This window comes from Ambystoma mexicanum, chromosome 4p (genome assembly GCF_040938575.1).
Source record: "Ambystoma mexicanum isolate Mex_15411 chromosome 4p, UKY_AmexF1_1, whole genome shotgun sequence".
In the NCBI taxonomy this organism is placed as follows: domain Eukaryota; kingdom Metazoa; phylum Chordata; class Amphibia; order Caudata; family Ambystomatidae; genus Ambystoma; species Ambystoma mexicanum.
Window position 1 is genome coordinate 38932477 of NC_090927.1, and position 20000 is coordinate 38952476.

Below are 20000 nucleotides of genomic sequence, written 5' to 3' on the forward strand. Positions count from 1 at the left end.
CAAAACCCACCCTCATTTAAAAGTGGCCAGGGTTCCTCCTAGCTTTTTGGTCTATAGAACCTGTCTGTTCGTGGCCGTTCGTGGCCAGTGAGGGAAAGTTGAAAGCTGCATTCCCTGCTGTGTGATTTAAACACAGCCAGGCTCACAAGGGCACTTTTATTATGCCGAAGGAGGGCCTTGCAGACTGTCCATGCCTGAGCCGCAACTGTGCCTGCGTTCCCCAGAGCCTTTCGTGGGCACAGGGGCAAGACAATCACCAGAAACAGAAGTGTCGAAATTGGCTGCATCCCCTTGTGCTACCCCTCTTTGCCTCTTTTCGCATTTGCCTTTCATGCAGTCGCCTCACTATTTGGCCGCTAGGCTTGGGTGCCCCACCTGTCTTTTCTAGAGTTTATTTTGTGAGAGACTTTAAACATACTCCAAGGGTCTGCTTGAAGACCTCTCAAGTCCCTCACACAGCCAGAAAATACATTTTGAAATACTTGCTCATTCTCTGAAACTGCCCTCATGTAAACCTGCCCCACTGCATCTAACACCATAAAATGTACCATCCTTATTTCCTGAATCTTTGCTCAAAGACCTACGTTGGCTCTATCAGTATGCGCCCATGCTATCCCAACCAGCAACCTTATCATTTTAAACTGCCCCACCTCTATTCGAAAGAACCTGTTTGTTTGAACTGACCCCTCTTTTCCCCACTGGTTGGCCCCACTTACCTTTTTCTTTCCTTTACAGATTACGGCCTGGGTACCCTGGGCTTATCCGGACCAACTACAGAGCCATAACGCCACTAGGGCGGCGATGGACACTGCACGGAGGCTTATTAATATGAAAAACCATAGCAGGGTTCGTGCGGCATCAACCTTATATGCACAACCATGTTTTGCCATTAGTTCATAGTGCACCTGATGGGCTCTGGAAGGCACAAGGAGAAGGCGTGGGAACACAGGGCCAGAAAGTTTGCACAGGGACTGCTTACATTTGCAAAATACCAAACATTGTACTCATTCTGTCAACGTTTTTGAAAAGTTATTACCTGAAACATAAGAGGCCTGCCTTCTCTGAGGAAAGAACTCAGGACCTTCAAATTATGAGACTGACGCGCTGCCTACTGCACTAAGCAGGTTCGGCTGGAGTATGTTTGGAGAACCTGGTGGAGAAACAGATCCAAGACCACGCTACTCACAAAGTGCAGATAGAAATATTCAAATAAAATGCAGCTAGCCCCATTGGTTCTATGGTATTTTGCGATCATATTTCTTTTCTGCGTCAGTAAAGAATCCAATCCTCTGATTCACAAGGACCGCGTTGCGGTCTACTGAACATCATGCTACTCTTCATGTTTAGAAAGGATATGTCCAATTGAATTTGCTGAAACAAAAAACACTTGTGCCCTCTCTGAGGCTCGAACTCAGGACCTTCAGAATATGAGACTGACGCGCTGCCTACTGCGCTAAGAAGGCTCTGCTGGAGTATTTTTGGAGAACTTGGTGGAGGACCAGATCTGAGACAACGCTACTCACACAGTCCAGATAGAAATATTAAAATAAAATGCAGCTAGCCCCATTGGTTCTATGGTATTTTGCGATCATATTTCTTTTCTGCGTCAGTAAAGAATCCAATCCTCTGATTCACAAGGACCGCGTTGCGGTCTACTGAACATCATGCTACTCTTCATGTTTAGAAAGGATATGTCCAATTGAATTTGCTGAAACAAAAAACACTTGTGCCCTCTCTGAGGCTCGAACTCAGGACCTTCAGATTATGAGACTGACGCGCTGCCTACTGCGCTAAGAAGGCTCTGCTGGAGTATTTTTGGAGAACTTGGTGGAGAACCAGATCTGAGACAACGCTACTCACACAGTCCAGATAGAAATATTAAAATAAAATGCAGCTAGCCCCATTGGTTCTATGGTATTTTGCGATCATATTTCTTTTCTGCGTCAGTAAAGAATCCAATCCTGTGATTCACAAGGACCGCGTTGCGGTCTACTGAACATCATTCTCCTCTTCATGTTTAGAAAGGATATGTCCAATTGAATTTGCTGAAACAAAAAACACTTGTGCCCTCTCTGAGGCTCGAACTCAGGACCTTCAGATTATGAGACTGACGCGCTGCCTACTGCGCTAAGAAGGCTCCGTTGGAGGCTCTTTGGATAACCTGGTGGAGAGCATGATTTGAGACCACGCTACTCACAAAGTCCAGATAGAAATATTCAAATAAAACGCAGCTAGCCCCAATTGGTTCTTTGGTATTTGGCAATCATATTTCTTTTCTGCGTCAGTAAAGAATCCAATCCTGTGATTCACAAGGACCGCGTTGCGGTCTACTGAACATCATGCTCCTCTTCATGTTTAGAAAAAATATGTCCAATTGTATTTGTTGAAACAAAAAACACTTGTGCCCTCTCTGAGGCTCGAACTCAGGACCTTCAGATTATGAGACTGACGCGCTGCCTACTGCGCTAAGAAGGCTGCGATTTTATGATTTGTTGATGAAGATTATGTGACACAACTCCACACTCAAAACTCCAGAGAGAATACGATCCATCTGAAAAGCTTCACTTGAATGTATAGTGTTTTGTACTTCAGATGTCTTCCATTCATCAATCAAGAGTCCCATCCTTCGATGCTTGAATTTTGAGCTAGTTATTTTGATATGCTCCAAAACAGGTAAGATGCCACAAACTTCCAACCCCTCCCTCGCTGGATATATACCTAACTCTTTTCAGCCCTTTTTTCTTACCAGTTTTTAATTCTCCTCCCCCAAAGTCCCTTTTGTAAGCAGGTCGCTTTTTTTCCCATTTGCAGAGAGTTTTGCTCCTTTCCTATATATATATGCATGATTAATTATGTGTTTCCACTTCCATCATTTAGTTTTCTTGTGTGCGTTCAGCCGGTTTCGTTATACTCGCTGCTTACATCGCTTATGTCAGGTTTGTATTATGTCACAGTTTGTTATGCTGTTATTTGACATCAGATCTCATGCTGATCTGCTTGCGGCTGGTGACAGGTAGCATGCCACAAAAACAAACCCCAAACTACATCATTATCACACCTGTGAGGCACACGGTTCATGAAGAGAGTCCAAACGCGCCCTCTAGTAACAGAGCAAGGTAACTGCCGGCCAGGTCAAGAAGGGTGGACGGGGCTGGGTTATGCAGATGAACTCCCAGAAGTTCCCAGACTGAACCCAAGAGGATTCCATCCTCCAGAACGCTTTATCCAGCCCATTAAAGCATCCAGCGGGCCACAGGAACATCCAGGAAGGCCAATCCAGGCTTTGCTCCTGAAGGAACTGTAGTTCAAAACCCACCCTCATTTAAAAGTGGCCAGGGTTCCTCCTAGCTTTTTGGTCTATAGAACCTGGCCGTTCGTGGCCGTTCGTGGCCAGTGAGGGAAAGTTGAAAGCTGCATTCCCTGCTGTGTGATTTAAACACAGCCAGGCTCACAAGGGCACTTTTATTATGCCGAAGGAGGGCCTTGCAGACTGTCCATGCCTGAGCCGCAACTGTGCCTGCGTTCCCCAGAGCCTTTCGTGGGCACAGGGGCAAGACAATCACCAGAAACAGAAGTGTCGAAATTGGCTGCATCCCCTTGTGCTACCCCTCTTTGCCTCTTTTCGCATTTGCCTTTCATGCAGTCGCCTCACTATTTGGCCGCTAGGCTTGGGTGCCCCACCTGTCTTTTCTAGAGTTTATTTTGTGAGAGACTTTAAACATACTCCAAGGGTCTGCTTGAAGACCTCTCAAGTCCCTCACACAGCCAGAAAATACATTTTGAAATACTTGCTCATTCTCTGAAACTGCCCTCATGTAAACCTGCCCCACTGCATCTAACACCATAAAATGTACCATCCTTATTTCCTGAATCTTTGCTCAAAGACCTACGTTGGCTCTATCAGTATGCGCCCATGCTATCCCAACCAGCAACCTTATCATTTTAAACTGCCCCACCTCTATTCGAAAGAACCTGTTTGTTTGAACTGACCCCTCTTTTCCCCACTGGTTGGCCCCACTTACCTTTTTCTTTCCTTTACAGATTACGGCCTGGGTACCCTGGGCTTATCCGGACCAACTACAGAGCCATAACGCCACTAGGGCGGCGATGGACACTGCACGGAGGCTTATTAATATGAAAAACCATAGCAGGGTTCGTGCGGCATCAACCTTATATGCACAACCATGTTTTGCCATTAGTTCATAGTGCACCTGATGGGCTCTGGAAGGCACAAGGAGAAGGCGTGGGAACACAGGGCCAGAAAGTTTGCACAGGGACTGCTTACATTTGCAAAATACCAAACATTGTACTCATTCTGTCAACGTTTTTGAAAAGTTATTACCTGAAACATAAGAGGCCTGCCTTCTCTGAGGAAAGAACTCAGGACCTTCAAATTATGAGACTGACGCGCTGCCTACTGCACTAAGCAGGTTCGGCTGGAGTATGTTTGGAGAACCTGGTGGAGAAACAGATCCAAGACCACGCTACTCACAAAGTGCAGATAGAAATATTCAAATAAAATGCAGCTAGCCCCATTGGTTCTATGGTATTTTGCGATCATATTTCTTTTCTGCGTCAGTAAAGAATCCAATCCTCTGATTCACAAGGACCGCGTTGCGGTCTACTGAACATCATGCTACTCTTCATGTTTAGAAAGGATATGTCCAATTGAATTTGCTGAAACAAAAAACACTTGTGCCCTCTCTGAGGCTCGAACTCAGGACCTTCAGAATATGAGACTGACGCGCTGCCTACTGCGCTAAGAAGGCTCTGCTGGAGTATTTTTGGAGAACTTGGTGGAGGACCAGATCTGAGACAACGCTACTCACACAGTCCAGATAGAAATATTAAAATAAAATGCAGCTAGCCCCATTGGTTCTATGGTATTTTGCGATCATATTTCTTTTCTGCGTCAGTAAAGAATCCAATCCTCTGATTCACAAGGACCGCGTTGCGGTCTACTGAACATCATGCTACTCTTCATGTTTAGAAAGGATATGTCCAATTGAATTTGCTGAAACAAAAAACACTTGTGCCCTCTCTGAGGCTCGAACTCAGGACCTTCAGATTATGAGACTGACGCGCTGCCTACTGCGCTAAGAAGGCTCTGCTGGAGTATTTTTGGAGAACTTGGTGGAGAACCAGATCTGAGACAACGCTACTCACACAGTCCAGATAGAAATATTAAAATAAAATGCAGCTAGCCCCATTGGTTCTATGGTATTTTGCGATCATATTTCTTTTCTGCGTCAGTAAAGAATCCAATCCTGTGATTCACAAGGACCGCGTTGCGGTCTACTGAACATCATTCTCCTCTTCATGTTTAGAAAGGATATGTCCAATTGAATTTGCTGAAACAAAAAACACTTGTGCCCTCTCTGAGGCTCGAACTCAGGACCTTCAGATTATGAGACTGACGCGCTGCCTACTGCGCTAAGAAGGCTCCGTTGGAGGCTCTTTGGATAACCTGGTGGAGAGCATGATTTGAGACCACGCTACTCACAAAGTCCAGATAGAAATATTCAAATAAAACGCAGCTAGCCCCAATTGGTTCTTTGGTATTTGGCAATCATATTTCTTTTCTGCGTCAGTAAAGAATCCAATCCTGTGATTCACAAGGACCGCGTTGCGGTCTACTGAACATCATGCTCCTCTTCATGTTTAGAAAAAATATGTCCAATTGTATTTGTTGAAACAAAAAACACTTGTGCCCTCTCTGAGGCTCGAACTCAGGACCTTCAGATTATGAGACTGACGCGCTGCCTACTGCGCTAAGAAGGCTGCGATTTTATGATTTGTTGATGAAGATTATGTGACACAACTCCACACTCAAAACTCCAGAGAGAATACGATCCATCTGAAAAGCTTCACTTGAATGTATAGTGTTTTGTACTTCAGATGTCTTCCATTCATCAATCAAGAGTCCCATCCTTCGATGCTTGAATTTTGAGCTAGTTATTTTGATATGCTCCAAAACAGGTAAGATGCCACAAACTTCCAACCCCTCCCTCGCTGGATATATACCTAACTCTTTTCAGCCCTTTTTTCTTACCAGTTTTTAATTCTCCTCCCCCAAAGTCCCTTTTGTAAGCAGGTCGCTTTTTTTCCCATTTGCAGAGAGTTTTGCTCCTTTCCTATATATATATGCATGATTAATTATGTGTTTCCACTTCCATCATTTAGTTTTCTTGTGTGCGTTCAGCCGGTTTCGTTATACTCGCTGCTTACATCGCTTATGTCAGGTTTGTATTATGTCACAGTTTGTTATGCTGTTATTTGACATCAGATCTCATGCTGATCTGCTTGCGGCTGGTGACAGGTAGCATGCCACAAAAACAAACCCCAAACTACATCATTATCACACCTGTGAGGCACACGGTTCATGAAGAGAGTCCAAACGCGCCCTCTAGTAACAGAGCAAGGTAACTGCCGGCCAGGTCAAGAAGGGTGGACGGGGCTGGGTTATGCAGATGAACTCCCAGAAGTTCCCAGACTGAACCCAAGAGGATTCCATCCTCCAGAACGCTTTATCCAGCCCATTAAAGCATCCAGCGGGCCACAGGAACATCCAGGAAGGCCAATCCAGGCTTTGCTCCTGAAGGAACTGTAGTTCAAAACCCACCCTCATTTAAAAGTGGCCAGGGTTCCTCCTAGCTTTTTGGTCTATAGAACCTGGCCGTTCGTGGCCGTTCGTGGCCAGTGAGGGAAAGTTGAAAGCTGCATTCCCTGCTGTGTGATTTAAACACAGCCAGGCTCACAAGGGCACTTTTATTATGCCGAAGGAGGGCCTTGCAGACTGTCCATGCCTGAGCCGCAACTGTGCCTGCGTTCCCCAGAGCCTTTCGTGGGCACAGGGGCAAGACAATCACCAGAAACAGAAGTGTCGAAATTGGCTGCATCCCCTTGTGCTACCCCTCTTTGCCTCTTTTCGCATTTGCCTTTCATGCAGTCGCCTCACTATTTGGCCGCTAGGCTTGGGTGCCCCACCTGTCTTTTCTAGAGTTTATTTTGTGAGAGACTTTAAACATACTCCAAGGGTCTGCTTGAAGACCTCTCAAGTCCCTCACACAGCCAGAAAATACATTTTGAAATACTTGCTCATTCTCTGAAACTGCCCTCATGTAAACCTGCCCCACTGCATCTAACACCATAAAATGTACCATCCTTATTTCCTGAATCTTTGCTCAAAGACCTACGTTGGCTCTATCAGTATGCGCCCATGCTATCCCAACCAGCAACCTTATCATTTTAAACTGCCCCACCTCTATTCGAAAGAACCTGTTTGTTTGAACTGACCCCTCTTTTCCCCACTGGTTGGCCCCACTTACCTTTTTCTTTCCTTTACAGATTACGGCCTGGGTACCCTGGGCTTATCCGGACCAACTACAGAGCCATAACGCCACTAGGGCGGCGATGGACACTGCACGGAGGCTTATTAATATGAAAAACCATAGCAGGGTTCGTGCGGCATCAACCTTATATGCACAACCATGTTTTGCCATTAGTTCATAGTGCACCTGATGGGCTCTGGAAGGCACAAGGAGAAGGCGTGGGAACACAGGGCCAGAAAGTTTGCACAGGGACTGCTTACATTTGCAAAATACCAAACATTGTACTCATTCTGTCAACGTTTTTGAAAAGTTATTACCTGAAACATAAGAGGCCTGCCTTCTCTGAGGAAAGAACTCAGGACCTTCAAATTATGAGACTGACGCGCTGCCTACTGCACTAAGCAGGTTCGGCTGGAGTATGTTTGGAGAACCTGGTGGAGAAACAGATCCAAGACCACGCTACTCACAAAGTGCAGATAGAAATATTCAAATAAAATGCAGCTAGCCCCATTGGTTCTATGGTATTTTGCGATCATATTTCTTTTCTGCGTCAGTAAAGAATCCAATCCTCTGATTCACAAGGACCGCGTTGCGGTCTACTGAACATCATGCTACTCTTCATGTTTAGAAAGGATATGTCCAATTGAATTTGCTGAAACAAAAAACACTTGTGCCCTCTCTGAGGCTCGAACTCAGGACCTTCAGAATATGAGACTGACGCGCTGCCTACTGCGCTAAGAAGGCTCTGCTGGAGTATTTTTGGAGAACTTGGTGGAGGACCAGATCTGAGACAACGCTACTCACACAGTCCAGATAGAAATATTAAAATAAAATGCAGCTAGCCCCATTGGTTCTATGGTATTTTGCGATCATATTTCTTTTCTGCGTCAGTAAAGAATCCAATCCTCTGATTCACAAGGACCGCGTTGCGGTCTACTGAACATCATGCTACTCTTCATGTTTAGAAAGGATATGTCCAATTGAATTTGCTGAAACAAAAAACACTTGTGCCCTCTCTGAGGCTCGAACTCAGGACCTTCAGATTATGAGACTGACGCGCTGCCTACTGCGCTAAGAAGGCTCTGCTGGAGTATTTTTGGAGAACTTGGTGGAGAACCAGATCTGAGACAACGCTACTCACACAGTCCAGATAGAAATATTAAAATAAAATGCAGCTAGCCCCATTGGTTCTATGGTATTTTGCGATCATATTTCTTTTCTGCGTCAGTAAAGAATCCAATCCTGTGATTCACAAGGACCGCGTTGCGGTCTACTGAACATCATTCTCCTCTTCATGTTTAGAAAGGATATGTCCAATTGAATTTGCTGAAACAAAAAACACTTGTGCCCTCTCTGAGGCTCGAACTCAGGACCTTCAGATTATGAGACTGACGCGCTGCCTACTGCGCTAAGAAGGCTCCGTTGGAGGCTCTTTGGATAACCTGGTGGAGAGCATGATTTGAGACCACGCTACTCACAAAGTCCAGATAGAAATATTCAAATAAAACGCAGCTAGCCCCAATTGGTTCTTTGGTATTTGGCAATCATATTTCTTTTCTGCGTCAGTAAAGAATCCAATCCTGTGATTCACAAGGACCGCGTTGCGGTCTACTGAACATCATGCTCCTCTTCATGTTTAGAAAAAATATGTCCAATTGTATTTGTTGAAACAAAAAACACTTGTGCCCTCTCTGAGGCTCGAACTCAGGACCTTCAGATTATGAGACTGACGCGCTGCCTACTGCGCTAAGAAGGCTGCGATTTTATGATTTGTTGATGAAGATTATGTGACACAACTCCACACTCAAAACTCCAGAGAGAATACGATCCATCTGAAAAGCTTCACTTGAATGTATAGTGTTTTGTACTTCAGATGTCTTCCATTCATCAATCAAGAGTCCCATCCTTCGATGCTTGAATTTTGAGCTAGTTATTTTGATATGCTCCAAAACAGGTAAGATGCCACAAACTTCCAACCCCTCCCTCGCTGGATATATACCTAACTCTTTTCAGCCCTTTTTTCTTACCAGTTTTTAATTCTCCTCCCCCAAAGTCCCTTTTGTAAGCAGGTCGCTTTTTTTCCCATTTGCAGAGAGTTTTGCTCCTTTCCTATATATATATGCATGATTAATTATGTGTTTCCACTTCCATCATTTAGTTTTCTTGTGTGCGTTCAGCCGGTTTCGTTATACTCGCTGCTTACATCGCTTATGTCAGGTTTGTATTATGTCACAGTTTGTTATGCTGTTATTTGACATCAGATCTCATGCTGATCTGCTTGCGGCTGGTGACAGGTAGCATGCCACAAAAACAAACCCCAAACTACATCATTATCACACCTGTGAGGCACACGGTTCATGAAGAGAGTCCAAACGCGCCCTCTAGTAACAGAGCAAGGTAACTGCCGGCCAGGTCAAGAAGGGTGGACGGGGCTGGGTTATGCAGATGAACTCCCAGAAGTTCCCAGACTGAACCCAAGAGGATTCCATCCTCCAGAACGCTTTATCCAGCCCATTAAAGCATCCAGCGGGCCACAGGAACATCCAGGAAGGCCAATCCAGGCTTTGCTCCTGAAGGAACTGTAGTTCAAAACCCACCCTCATTTAAAAGTGGCCAGGGTTCCTCCTAGCTTTTTGGTCTATAGAACCTGGCCGTTCGTGGCCGTTCGTGGCCAGTGAGGGAAAGTTGAAAGCTGCATTCCCTGCTGTGTGATTTAAACACAGCCAGGCTCACAAGGGCACTTTTATTATGCCGAAGGAGGGCCTTGCAGACTGTCCATGCCTGAGCCGCAACTGTGCCTGCGTTCCCCAGAGCCTTTCGTGGGCACAGGGGCAAGACAATCACCAGAAACAGAAGTGTCGAAATTGGCTGCATCCCCTTGTGCTACCCCTCTTTGCCTCTTTTCGCATTTGCCTTTCATGCAGTCGCCTCACTATTTGGCCGCTAGGCTTGGGTGCCCCACCTGTCTTTTCTAGAGTTTATTTTGTGAGAGACTTTAAACATACTCCAAGGGTCTGCTTGAAGACCTCTCAAGTCCCTCACACAGCCAGAAAATACATTTTGAAATACTTGCTCATTCTCTGAAACTGCCCTCATGTAAACCTGCCCCACTGCATCTAACACCATAAAATGTACCATCCTTATTTCCTGAATCTTTGCTCAAAGACCTACGTTGGCTCTATCAGTATGCGCCCATGCTATCCCAACCAGCAACCTTATCATTTTAAACTGCCCCACCTCTATTCGAAAGAACCTGTTTGTTTGAACTGACCCCTCTTTTCCCCACTGGTTGGCCCCACTTACCTTTTTCTTTCCTTTACAGATTACGGCCTGGGTACCCTGGGCTTATCCGGACCAACTACAGAGCCATAACGCCACTAGGGCGGCGATGGACACTGCACGGAGGCTTATTAATATGAAAAACCATAGCAGGGTTCGTGCGGCATCAACCTTATATGCACAACCATGTTTTGCCATTAGTTCATAGTGCACCTGATGGGCTCTGGAAGGCACAAGGAGAAGGCGTGGGAACACAGGGCCAGAAAGTTTGCACAGGGACTGCTTACATTTGCAAAATACCAAACATTGTACTCATTCTGTCAACGTTTTTGAAAAGTTATTACCTGAAACATAAGAGGCCTGCCTTCTCTGAGGAAAGAACTCAGGACCTTCAAATTATGAGACTGACGCGCTGCCTACTGCACTAAGCAGGTTCGGCTGGAGTATGTTTGGAGAACCTGGTGGAGAAACAGATCCAAGACCACGCTACTCACAAAGTGCAGATAGAAATATTCAAATAAAATGCAGCTAGCCCCATTGGTTCTATGGTATTTTGCGATCATATTTCTTTTCTGCGTCAGTAAAGAATCCAATCCTCTGATTCACAAGGACCGCGTTGCGGTCTACTGAACATCATGCTACTCTTCATGTTTAGAAAGGATATGTCCAATTGAATTTGCTGAAACAAAAAACACTTGTGCCCTCTCTGAGGCTCGAACTCAGGACCTTCAGAATATGAGACTGACGCGCTGCCTACTGCGCTAAGAAGGCTCTGCTGGAGTATTTTTGGAGAACTTGGTGGAGGACCAGATCTGAGACAACGCTACTCACACAGTCCAGATAGAAATATTAAAATAAAATGCAGCTAGCCCCATTGGTTCTATGGTATTTTGCGATCATATTTCTTTTCTGCGTCAGTAAAGAATCCAATCCTCTGATTCACAAGGACCGCGTTGCGGTCTACTGAACATCATGCTACTCTTCATGTTTAGAAAGGATATGTCCAATTGAATTTGCTGAAACAAAAAACACTTGTGCCCTCTCTGAGGCTCGAACTCAGGACCTTCAGATTATGAGACTGACGCGCTGCCTACTGCGCTAAGAAGGCTCTGCTGGAGTATTTTTGGAGAACTTGGTGGAGAACCAGATCTGAGACAACGCTACTCACACAGTCCAGATAGAAATATTAAAATAAAATGCAGCTAGCCCCATTGGTTCTATGGTATTTTGCGATCATATTTCTTTTCTGCGTCAGTAAAGAATCCAATCCTGTGATTCACAAGGACCGCGTTGCGGTCTACTGAACATCATTCTCCTCTTCATGTTTAGAAAGGATATGTCCAATTGAATTTGCTGAAACAAAAAACACTTGTGCCCTCTCTGAGGCTCGAACTCAGGACCTTCAGATTATGAGACTGACGCGCTGCCTACTGCGCTAAGAAGGCTCCGTTGGAGGCTCTTTGGATAACCTGGTGGAGAGCATGATTTGAGACCACGCTACTCACAAAGTCCAGATAGAAATATTCAAATAAAACGCAGCTAGCCCCAATTGGTTCTTTGGTATTTGGCAATCATATTTCTTTTCTGCGTCAGTAAAGAATCCAATCCTGTGATTCACAAGGACCGCGTTGCGGTCTACTGAACATCATGCTCCTCTTCATGTTTAGAAAAAATATGTCCAATTGTATTTGTTGAAACAAAAAACACTTGTGCCCTCTCTGAGGCTCGAACTCAGGACCTTCAGATTATGAGACTGACGCGCTGCCTACTGCGCTAAGAAGGCTGCGATTTTATGATTTGTTGATGAAGATTATGTGACACAACTCCACACTCAAAACTCCAGAGAGAATACGATCCATCTGAAAAGCTTCACTTGAATGTATAGTGTTTTGTACTTCAGATGTCTTCCATTCATCAATCAAGAGTCCCATCCTTCGATGCTTGAATTTTGAGCTAGTTATTTTGATATGCTCCAAAACAGGTAAGATGCCACAAACTTCCAACCCCTCCCTCGCTGGATATATACCTAACTCTTTTCAGCCCTTTTTTCTTACCAGTTTTTAATTCTCCTCCCCCAAAGTCCCTTTTGTAAGCAGGTCGCTTTTTTTCCCATTTGCAGAGAGTTTTGCTCCTTTCCTATATATATATGCATGATTAATTATGTGTTTCCACTTCCATCATTTAGTTTTCTTGTGTGCGTTCAGCCGGTTTCGTTATACTCGCTGCTTACATCGCTTATGTCAGGTTTGTATTATGTCACAGTTTGTTATGCTGTTATTTGACATCAGATCTCATGCTGATCTGCTTGCGGCTGGTGACAGGTAGCATGCCACAAAAACAAACCCCAAACTACATCATTATCACACCTGTGAGGCACACGGTTCATGAAGAGAGTCCAAACGCGCCCTCTAGTAACAGAGCAAGGTAACTGCCGGCCAGGTCAAGAAGGGTGGACGGGGCTGGGTTATGCAGATGAACTCCCAGAAGTTCCCAGACTGAACCCAAGAGGATTCCATCCTCCAGAACGCTTTATCCAGCCCATTAAAGCATCCAGCGGGCCACAGGAACATCCAGGAAGGCCAATCCAGGCTTTGCTCCTGAAGGAACTGTAGTTCAAAACCCACCCTCATTTAAAAGTGGCCAGGGTTCCTCCTAGCTTTTTGGTCTATAGAACCTGGCCGTTCGTGGCCGTTCGTGGCCAGTGAGGGAAAGTTGAAAGCTGCATTCCCTGCTGTGTGATTTAAACACAGCCAGGCTCACAAGGGCACTTTTATTATGCCGAAGGAGGGCCTTGCAGACTGTCCATGCCTGAGCCGCAACTGTGCCTGCGTTCCCCAGAGCCTTTCGTGGGCACAGGGGCAAGACAATCACCAGAAACAGAAGTGTCGAAATTGGCTGCATCCCCTTGTGCTACCCCTCTTTGCCTCTTTTCGCATTTGCCTTTCATGCAGTCGCCTCACTATTTGGCCGCTAGGCTTGGGTGCCCCACCTGTCTTTTCTAGAGTTTATTTTGTGAGAGACTTTAAACATACTCCAAGGGTCTGCTTGAAGACCTCTCAAGTCCCTCACACAGCCAGAAAATACATTTTGAAATACTTGCTCATTCTCTGAAACTGCCCTCATGTAAACCTGCCCCACTGCATCTAACACCATAAAATGTACCATCCTTATTTCCTGAATCTTTGCTCAAAGACCTACGTTGGCTCTATCAGTATGCGCCCATGCTATCCCAACCAGCAACCTTATCATTTTAAACTGCCCCACCTCTATTCGAAAGAACCTGTTTGTTTGAACTGACCCCTCTTTTCCCCACTGGTTGGCCCCACTTACCTTTTTCTTTCCTTTACAGATTACGGCCTGGGTACCCTGGGCTTATCCGGACCAACTACAGAGCCATAACGCCACTAGGGCGGCGATGGACACTGCACGGAGGCTTATTAATATGAAAAACCATAGCAGGGTTCGTGCGGCATCAACCTTATATGCACAACCATGTTTTGCCATTAGTTCATAGTGCACCTGATGGGCTCTGGAAGGCACAAGGAGAAGGCGTGGGAACACAGGGCCAGAAAGTTTGCACAGGGACTGCTTACATTTGCAAAATACCAAACATTGTACTCATTCTGTCAACGTTTTTGAAAAGTTATTACCTGAAACATAAGAGGCCTGCCTTCTCTGAGGAAAGAACTCAGGACCTTCAAATTATGAGACTGACGCGCTGCCTACTGCACTAAGCAGGTTCGGCTGGAGTATGTTTGGAGAACCTGGTGGAGAAACAGATCCAAGACCACGCTACTCACAAAGTGCAGATAGAAATATTCAAATAAAATGCAGCTAGCCCCATTGGTTCTATGGTATTTTGCGATCATATTTCTTTTCTGCGTCAGTAAAGAATCCAATCCTCTGATTCACAAGGACCGCGTTGCGGTCTACTGAACATCATGCTACTCTTCATGTTTAGAAAGGATATGTCCAATTGAATTTGCTGAAACAAAAAACACTTGTGCCCTCTCTGAGGCTCGAACTCAGGACCTTCAGAATATGAGACTGACGCGCTGCCTACTGCGCTAAGAAGGCTCTGCTGGAGTATTTTTGGAGAACTTGGTGGAGGACCAGATCTGAGACAACGCTACTCACACAGTCCAGATAGAAATATTAAAATAAAATGCAGCTAGCCCCATTGGTTCTATGGTATTTTGCGATCATATTTCTTTTCTGCGTCAGTAAAGAATCCAATCCTCTGATTCACAAGGACCGCGTTGCGGTCTACTGAACATCATGCTACTCTTCATGTTTAGAAAGGATATGTCCAATTGAATTTGCTGAAACAAAAAACACTTGTGCCCTCTCTGAGGCTCGAACTCAGGACCTTCAGATTATGAGACTGACGCGCTGCCTACTGCGCTAAGAAGGCTCTGCTGGAGTATTTTTGGAGAACTTGGTGGAGAACCAGATCTGAGACAACGCTACTCACACAGTCCAGATAGAAATATTAAAATAAAATGCAGCTAGCCCCATTGGTTCTATGGTATTTTGCGATCATATTTCTTTTCTGCGTCAGTAAAGAATCCAATCCTGTGATTCACAAGGACCGCGTTGCGGTCTACTGAACATCATTCTCCTCTTCATGTTTAGAAAGGATATGTCCAATTGAATTTGCTGAAACAAAAAACACTTGTGCCCTCTCTGAGGCTCGAACTCAGGACCTTCAGATTATGAGACTGACGCGCTGCCTACTGCGCTAAGAAGGCTCCGTTGGAGGCTCTTTGGATAACCTGGTGGAGAGCATGATTTGAGACCACGCTACTCACAAAGTCCAGATAGAAATATTCAAATAAAACGCAGCTAGCCCCAATTGGTTCTTTGGTATTTGGCAATCATATTTCTTTTCTGCGTCAGTAAAGAATCCAATCCTGTGATTCACAAGGACCGCGTTGCGGTCTACTGAACATCATGCTCCTCTTCATGTTTAGAAAAAATATGTCCAATTGTATTTGTTGAAACAAAAAACACTTGTGCCCTCTCTGAGGCTCGAACTCAGGACCTTCAGATTATGAGACTGACGCGCTGCCTACTGCGCTAAGAAGGCTGCGATTTTATGATTTGTTGATGAAGATTATGTGACACAACTCCACACTCAAAACTCCAGAGAGAATACGATCCATCTGAAAAGCTTCACTTGAATGTATAGTGTTTTGTACTTCAGATGTCTTCCATTCATCAATCAAGAGTCCCATCCTTCGATGCTTGAATTTTGAGCTAGTTATTTTGATATGCTCCAAAACAGGTAAGATGCCACAAACTTCCAACCCCTCCCTCGCTGGATATATACCTAACTCTTTTCAGCCCTTTTTTCTTACCAGTTTTTAATTCTCCTCCCCCAAAGTCCCTTTTGTAAGCAGGTCGCTTTTTTTCCCATTTGCAGAGAGTTTTGCTCCTTTCCTATATATATATGCATGATTAATTATGTGTTTCCACTTCCATCATTTAGTTTTCTTGTGTGCGTTCAGCCGGTTTCGTTATACTCGCTGCTTACATCGCTTATGTCAGGTTTGTATTATGTCACAGTTTGTTATGCTGTTATTTGACATCAGATCTCATGCTGATCTGCTTGCGGCTGGTGACAGGTAGCATGCCACAAAAACAAACCCCAAACTACATCATTATCACACCTGTGAGGCACACGGTTCATGAAGAGAGTCCAAACGCGCCCTCTAGTAACAGAGCAAGGTAACTGCCGGCCAGGTCAAGAAGGGTGGACGGGGCTGGGTTATGCAGATGAACTCCCAGAAGTTCCCAGACTGAACCCAAGAGGATTCCATCCTCCAGAACGCTTTATCCAGCCCATTAAAGCATCCAGCGGGCCACAGGAACATCCAGGAAGGCCAATCCAGGCTTTGCTCCTGAAGGAACTGTAGTTCAAAACCCACCCTCATTTAAAAGTGGCCAGGGTTCCTCCTAGCTTTTTGGTCTATAGAACCTGGCCGTTCGTGGCCGTTCGTGGCCAGTGAGGGAAAGTTGAAAGCTGCATTCCCTGCTGTGTGATTTAAACACAGCCAGGCTCACAAGGGCACTTTTATTATGCCGAAGGAGGGCCTTGCAGACTGTCCATGCCTGAGCCGCAACTGTGCCTGCGTTCCCCAGAGCCTTTCGTGGGCACAGGGGCAAGACAATCACCAGAAACAGAAGTGTCGAAATTGGCTGCATCCCCTTGTGCTACCCCTCTTTGCCTCTTTTCGCATTTGCCTTTCATGCAGTCGCCTCACTATTTGGCCGCTAGGCTTGGGTGCCCCACCTGTCTTTTCTAGAGTTTATTTTGTGAGAGACTTTAAACATACTCCAAGGGTCTGCTTGAAGACCTCTCAAGTCCCTCACACAGCCAGAAAATACATTTTGAAATACTTGCTCATTCTCTGAAACTGCCCTCATGTAAACCTGCCCCACTGCATCTAACACCATAAAATGTACCATCCTTATTTCCTGAATCTTTGCTCAAAGACCTACGTTGGCTCTATCAGTATGCGCCCATGCTATCCCAACCAGCAACCTTATCATTTTAAACTGCCCCACCTCTATTCGAAAGAACCTGTTTGTTTGAACTGACCCCTCTTTTCCCCACTGGTTGGCCCCACTTACCTTTTTCTTTCCTTTACAGATTACGGCCTGGGTACCCTGGGCTTATCCGGACCAACTACAGAGCCATAACGCCACTAGGGCGGCGATGGACACTGCACGGAGGCTTATTAATATGAAAAACCATAGCAGGGTTCGTGCGGCATCAACCTTATATGCACAACCATGTTTTGCCATTAGTTCATAGTGCACCTGATGGGCTCTGGAAGGCACAAGGAGAAGGCGTGGGAACACAGGGCCAGAAAGTTTGCACAGGGACTGCTTACATTTGCAAAATACCAAACATTGTACTCATTCTGTCAACGTTTTTGAAAAGTTATTACCTGAAACATAAGAGGCCTGCCTTCTCTGAGGAAAGAACTCAGGACCTTCAAATTATGAGACTGACGCGCTGCCTACTGCACTAAGCAGGTTCGGCTGGAGTATGTTTGGAGAACCTGGTGGAGAAACAGATCCAAGACCACGCTACTCACAAAGTGCAGATAGAAATATTCAAATAAAATGCAGCTAGCCCCATTGGTTCTATGGTATTTTGCGATCATATTTCTTTTCTGCGTCAGTAAAGAATCCAATCCTCTGATTCACAAGGACCGCGTTGCGGTCTACTGAACATCATGCTACTCTTCATGTTTAGAAAGGATATGTCCAATTGAATTTGCTGAAACAAAAAACACTTGTGCCCTCTCTGAGGCTCGAACTCAGGACCTTCAGAATATGAGACTGACGCGCTGCCTACTGCGCTAAGAAGGCTCTGCTGGAGTATTTTTGGAGAACTTGGTGGAGGACCAGATCTGAGACAACGCTACTCACACAGTCCAGATAGAAATATTAAAATAAAATGCAGCTAGCCCCATTGGTTCTATGGTATTTTGCGATCATATTTCTTTTCTGCGTCAGTAAAGAATCCAATCCTCTGATTCACAAGGACCGCGTTGCGGTCTACTGAACATCATGCTACTCTTCATGTTTAGAAAGGATATGTCCAATTGAATTTGCTGAAACAAAAAACACTTGTGCCCTCTCTGAGGCTCGAACTCAGGACCTTCAGATTATGAGACTGACGCGCTGCCTACTGCGCTAAGAAGGCTCTGCTGGAGTATTTTTGGAGAACTTGGTGGAGAACCAGATCTGAGACAACGCTACTCACACAGTCCAGATAGAAATATTAAAATAAAATGCAGCTAGCCCCATTGGTTCTATGGTATTTTGCGATCATATTTCTTTTCTGCGTCAGTAAAGAATCCAATCCTGTGATTCACAAGGACCGCGTTGCGGTCTACTGAACATCATTCTCCTCTTCATGTTTAGAAAGGATATGTCCAATTGAATTTGCTGAAACAAAAAACACTTGTGCCCTCTCTGAGGCTCGAACTCAGGACCTTCAGATTATGAGACTGACGCGCTGCCTACTGCGCTAAGAAGGCTCCGTTGGAGGCTCTTTGGATAACCTGGTGGAGAGCATGATTTGAGACCACGCTACTCACAAAGTCCAGATAGAAATATTCAAATAAAACGCAGCTAGCCCCAATTGGTTCTTTGGTATTTGGCAATCATATTTCTTTTCTGCGTCAGTAAAGAATCCAATCCTGTGATTCACAAGGACCGCGTTGCGGTCTACTGAACATCATGCTCCTCTTCATGTTTAGAAAAAATATGTCCAATTGTATTTGTTGAAACAAAAAACACTTGTGCCCTCTCTGAGGCTCGAACTCAGGACCTTCAGATTATGAGACTGACGCGCTGCCTACTGCGCTAAGAAGGCTGCGATTTTATGATTTGTTGATGAAGATTATGTGACACAACTCCACACTCAAAACTCCAGAGAGAATACGATCCATCTGAAAAGCTTCACTTGAATGTATAGTGTTTTGTACTTCAGATGTCTTCCATTCATCAATCAAGAGTCCCATCCTTCGATGCTTGAATTTTGAGCTAGTTATTTTGATATGCTCCAAAACAGGTAAGATGCCACAAACTTCCAACCCCTCCCTCGCTGGATATATACCTAACTCTTTTCAGCCCTTTTTTCTTACCAGTTTTTAATTCTCCTCCCCCAAAGTCCCTTTTGTAAGCAGGTCGCTTTTTTTCCCATTTGCAGAGAGTTTTGCTCCTTTCCTATATATATATGCATGATTAATTATGTGTTTCCACTTCCATCATTTAGTTTTCTTGTGTGCGTTCAGCCGGTTTCGTTATACTCGCTGCTTACATCGCTTATGTCAGGTTTGTATTATGTCACAGTTTGTTATGCTGTTATTTGACATCAGATCTCATGCTGATCTGCTTGCGGCTGGTGACAGGTAGCATGCCACAAAAACAAACCCCAAACTACATCATTATCACACCTGTGAGGCACACGGTTCATGAAGAGAGTCCAAACGCGCCCTCTAGTAACAGAGCAAGGTAACTGCCGGCCAGGTCAAGAAGGGTGGACGGGGCTGGGTTATGCAGATGAACTCCCAGAAGTTCCCAGACTGAACCCAAGAGGATTCCATCCTCCAGAACGCTTTATCCAGCCCATTAAAGCATCCAGCGGGCCACAGGAACATCCAGGAAGGCCAATCCAGGCTTTGCTCCTGAAGGAACTGTAGTTCAAAACCCACCCTCATTTAAAAGTGGCCAGGGTTCCTCCTAGCTTTTTGGTCTATAGAACCTGGCCGTTCGTGGCCGTTCGTGGCCAGTGAGGGAAAGTTGAAAGCTGCATTCCCTGCTGTGTGATTTAAACACAGCCAGGCTCACAAGGGCACTTTTATTATG

At 45.2% G+C, this 20000-nt stretch overlaps 24 non-coding genes across 24 annotated transcripts; all 24 read right to left on the minus strand.

Moving 5' to 3' along the window:
* Nucleotides 1–1390: 1390 nt before the first annotated feature.
* TRNAM-CAU (transfer RNA methionine (anticodon CAU)) lies at nucleotides 1391–1463 on the minus strand. The gene has a single exon. It is a non-coding gene; the product is annotated as a tRNA-Met (tRNA).
* Nucleotides 1464–1727: 264 nt separating this feature from the next.
* TRNAM-CAU (transfer RNA methionine (anticodon CAU)) lies at nucleotides 1728–1800 on the minus strand. The gene has a single exon. It is a non-coding gene; the product is annotated as a tRNA-Met (tRNA).
* Nucleotides 1801–2064: 264 nt separating this feature from the next.
* Nucleotides 2065–2137, minus strand: TRNAM-CAU (transfer RNA methionine (anticodon CAU)). Its single transcript has one exon. It is a non-coding gene; the product is annotated as a tRNA-Met (tRNA).
* Nucleotides 2138–2402: 265 nt separating this feature from the next.
* Nucleotides 2403–2475, minus strand: TRNAM-CAU (transfer RNA methionine (anticodon CAU)). The gene has a single exon. It is a non-coding gene; the product is annotated as a tRNA-Met (tRNA).
* Nucleotides 2476–4696: 2221 nt separating this feature from the next.
* Nucleotides 4697–4769, minus strand: TRNAM-CAU (transfer RNA methionine (anticodon CAU)). The gene has a single exon. It is a non-coding gene; the product is annotated as a tRNA-Met (tRNA).
* A 264-nt stretch (nucleotides 4770–5033) lies between these two features.
* On the minus strand, nucleotides 5034–5106 carry TRNAM-CAU (transfer RNA methionine (anticodon CAU)). Its single transcript has one exon. It is a non-coding gene; the product is annotated as a tRNA-Met (tRNA).
* A 264-nt stretch (nucleotides 5107–5370) lies between these two features.
* On the minus strand, nucleotides 5371–5443 carry TRNAM-CAU (transfer RNA methionine (anticodon CAU)). Its single transcript has one exon. It is a non-coding gene; the product is annotated as a tRNA-Met (tRNA).
* Nucleotides 5444–5708: 265 nt separating this feature from the next.
* Nucleotides 5709–5781, minus strand: TRNAM-CAU (transfer RNA methionine (anticodon CAU)). Its single transcript has one exon. It is a non-coding gene; the product is annotated as a tRNA-Met (tRNA).
* A 2221-nt stretch (nucleotides 5782–8002) lies between these two features.
* Nucleotides 8003–8075, minus strand: TRNAM-CAU (transfer RNA methionine (anticodon CAU)). Its single transcript has one exon. It is a non-coding gene; the product is annotated as a tRNA-Met (tRNA).
* Nucleotides 8076–8339: 264 nt separating this feature from the next.
* TRNAM-CAU (transfer RNA methionine (anticodon CAU)) lies at nucleotides 8340–8412 on the minus strand. Its single transcript has one exon. It is a non-coding gene; the product is annotated as a tRNA-Met (tRNA).
* Nucleotides 8413–8676: 264 nt separating this feature from the next.
* TRNAM-CAU (transfer RNA methionine (anticodon CAU)) lies at nucleotides 8677–8749 on the minus strand. The gene has a single exon. It is a non-coding gene; the product is annotated as a tRNA-Met (tRNA).
* A 265-nt stretch (nucleotides 8750–9014) lies between these two features.
* TRNAM-CAU (transfer RNA methionine (anticodon CAU)) lies at nucleotides 9015–9087 on the minus strand. Its single transcript has one exon. It is a non-coding gene; the product is annotated as a tRNA-Met (tRNA).
* A 2221-nt stretch (nucleotides 9088–11308) lies between these two features.
* TRNAM-CAU (transfer RNA methionine (anticodon CAU)) lies at nucleotides 11309–11381 on the minus strand. The gene has a single exon. It is a non-coding gene; the product is annotated as a tRNA-Met (tRNA).
* A 264-nt stretch (nucleotides 11382–11645) lies between these two features.
* On the minus strand, nucleotides 11646–11718 carry TRNAM-CAU (transfer RNA methionine (anticodon CAU)). The gene has a single exon. It is a non-coding gene; the product is annotated as a tRNA-Met (tRNA).
* Nucleotides 11719–11982: 264 nt separating this feature from the next.
* On the minus strand, nucleotides 11983–12055 carry TRNAM-CAU (transfer RNA methionine (anticodon CAU)). Its single transcript has one exon. It is a non-coding gene; the product is annotated as a tRNA-Met (tRNA).
* Nucleotides 12056–12320: 265 nt separating this feature from the next.
* Nucleotides 12321–12393, minus strand: TRNAM-CAU (transfer RNA methionine (anticodon CAU)). The gene has a single exon. It is a non-coding gene; the product is annotated as a tRNA-Met (tRNA).
* A 2221-nt stretch (nucleotides 12394–14614) lies between these two features.
* Nucleotides 14615–14687, minus strand: TRNAM-CAU (transfer RNA methionine (anticodon CAU)). The gene has a single exon. It is a non-coding gene; the product is annotated as a tRNA-Met (tRNA).
* Nucleotides 14688–14951: 264 nt separating this feature from the next.
* Nucleotides 14952–15024, minus strand: TRNAM-CAU (transfer RNA methionine (anticodon CAU)). The gene has a single exon. It is a non-coding gene; the product is annotated as a tRNA-Met (tRNA).
* Nucleotides 15025–15288: 264 nt separating this feature from the next.
* Nucleotides 15289–15361, minus strand: TRNAM-CAU (transfer RNA methionine (anticodon CAU)). Its single transcript has one exon. It is a non-coding gene; the product is annotated as a tRNA-Met (tRNA).
* Nucleotides 15362–15626: 265 nt separating this feature from the next.
* On the minus strand, nucleotides 15627–15699 carry TRNAM-CAU (transfer RNA methionine (anticodon CAU)). Its single transcript has one exon. It is a non-coding gene; the product is annotated as a tRNA-Met (tRNA).
* A 2221-nt stretch (nucleotides 15700–17920) lies between these two features.
* On the minus strand, nucleotides 17921–17993 carry TRNAM-CAU (transfer RNA methionine (anticodon CAU)). The gene has a single exon. It is a non-coding gene; the product is annotated as a tRNA-Met (tRNA).
* A 264-nt stretch (nucleotides 17994–18257) lies between these two features.
* Nucleotides 18258–18330, minus strand: TRNAM-CAU (transfer RNA methionine (anticodon CAU)). Its single transcript has one exon. It is a non-coding gene; the product is annotated as a tRNA-Met (tRNA).
* Nucleotides 18331–18594: 264 nt separating this feature from the next.
* Nucleotides 18595–18667, minus strand: TRNAM-CAU (transfer RNA methionine (anticodon CAU)). The gene has a single exon. It is a non-coding gene; the product is annotated as a tRNA-Met (tRNA).
* A 265-nt stretch (nucleotides 18668–18932) lies between these two features.
* TRNAM-CAU (transfer RNA methionine (anticodon CAU)) lies at nucleotides 18933–19005 on the minus strand. The gene has a single exon. It is a non-coding gene; the product is annotated as a tRNA-Met (tRNA).
* Nucleotides 19006–20000: the final 995 nt, after the last annotated feature.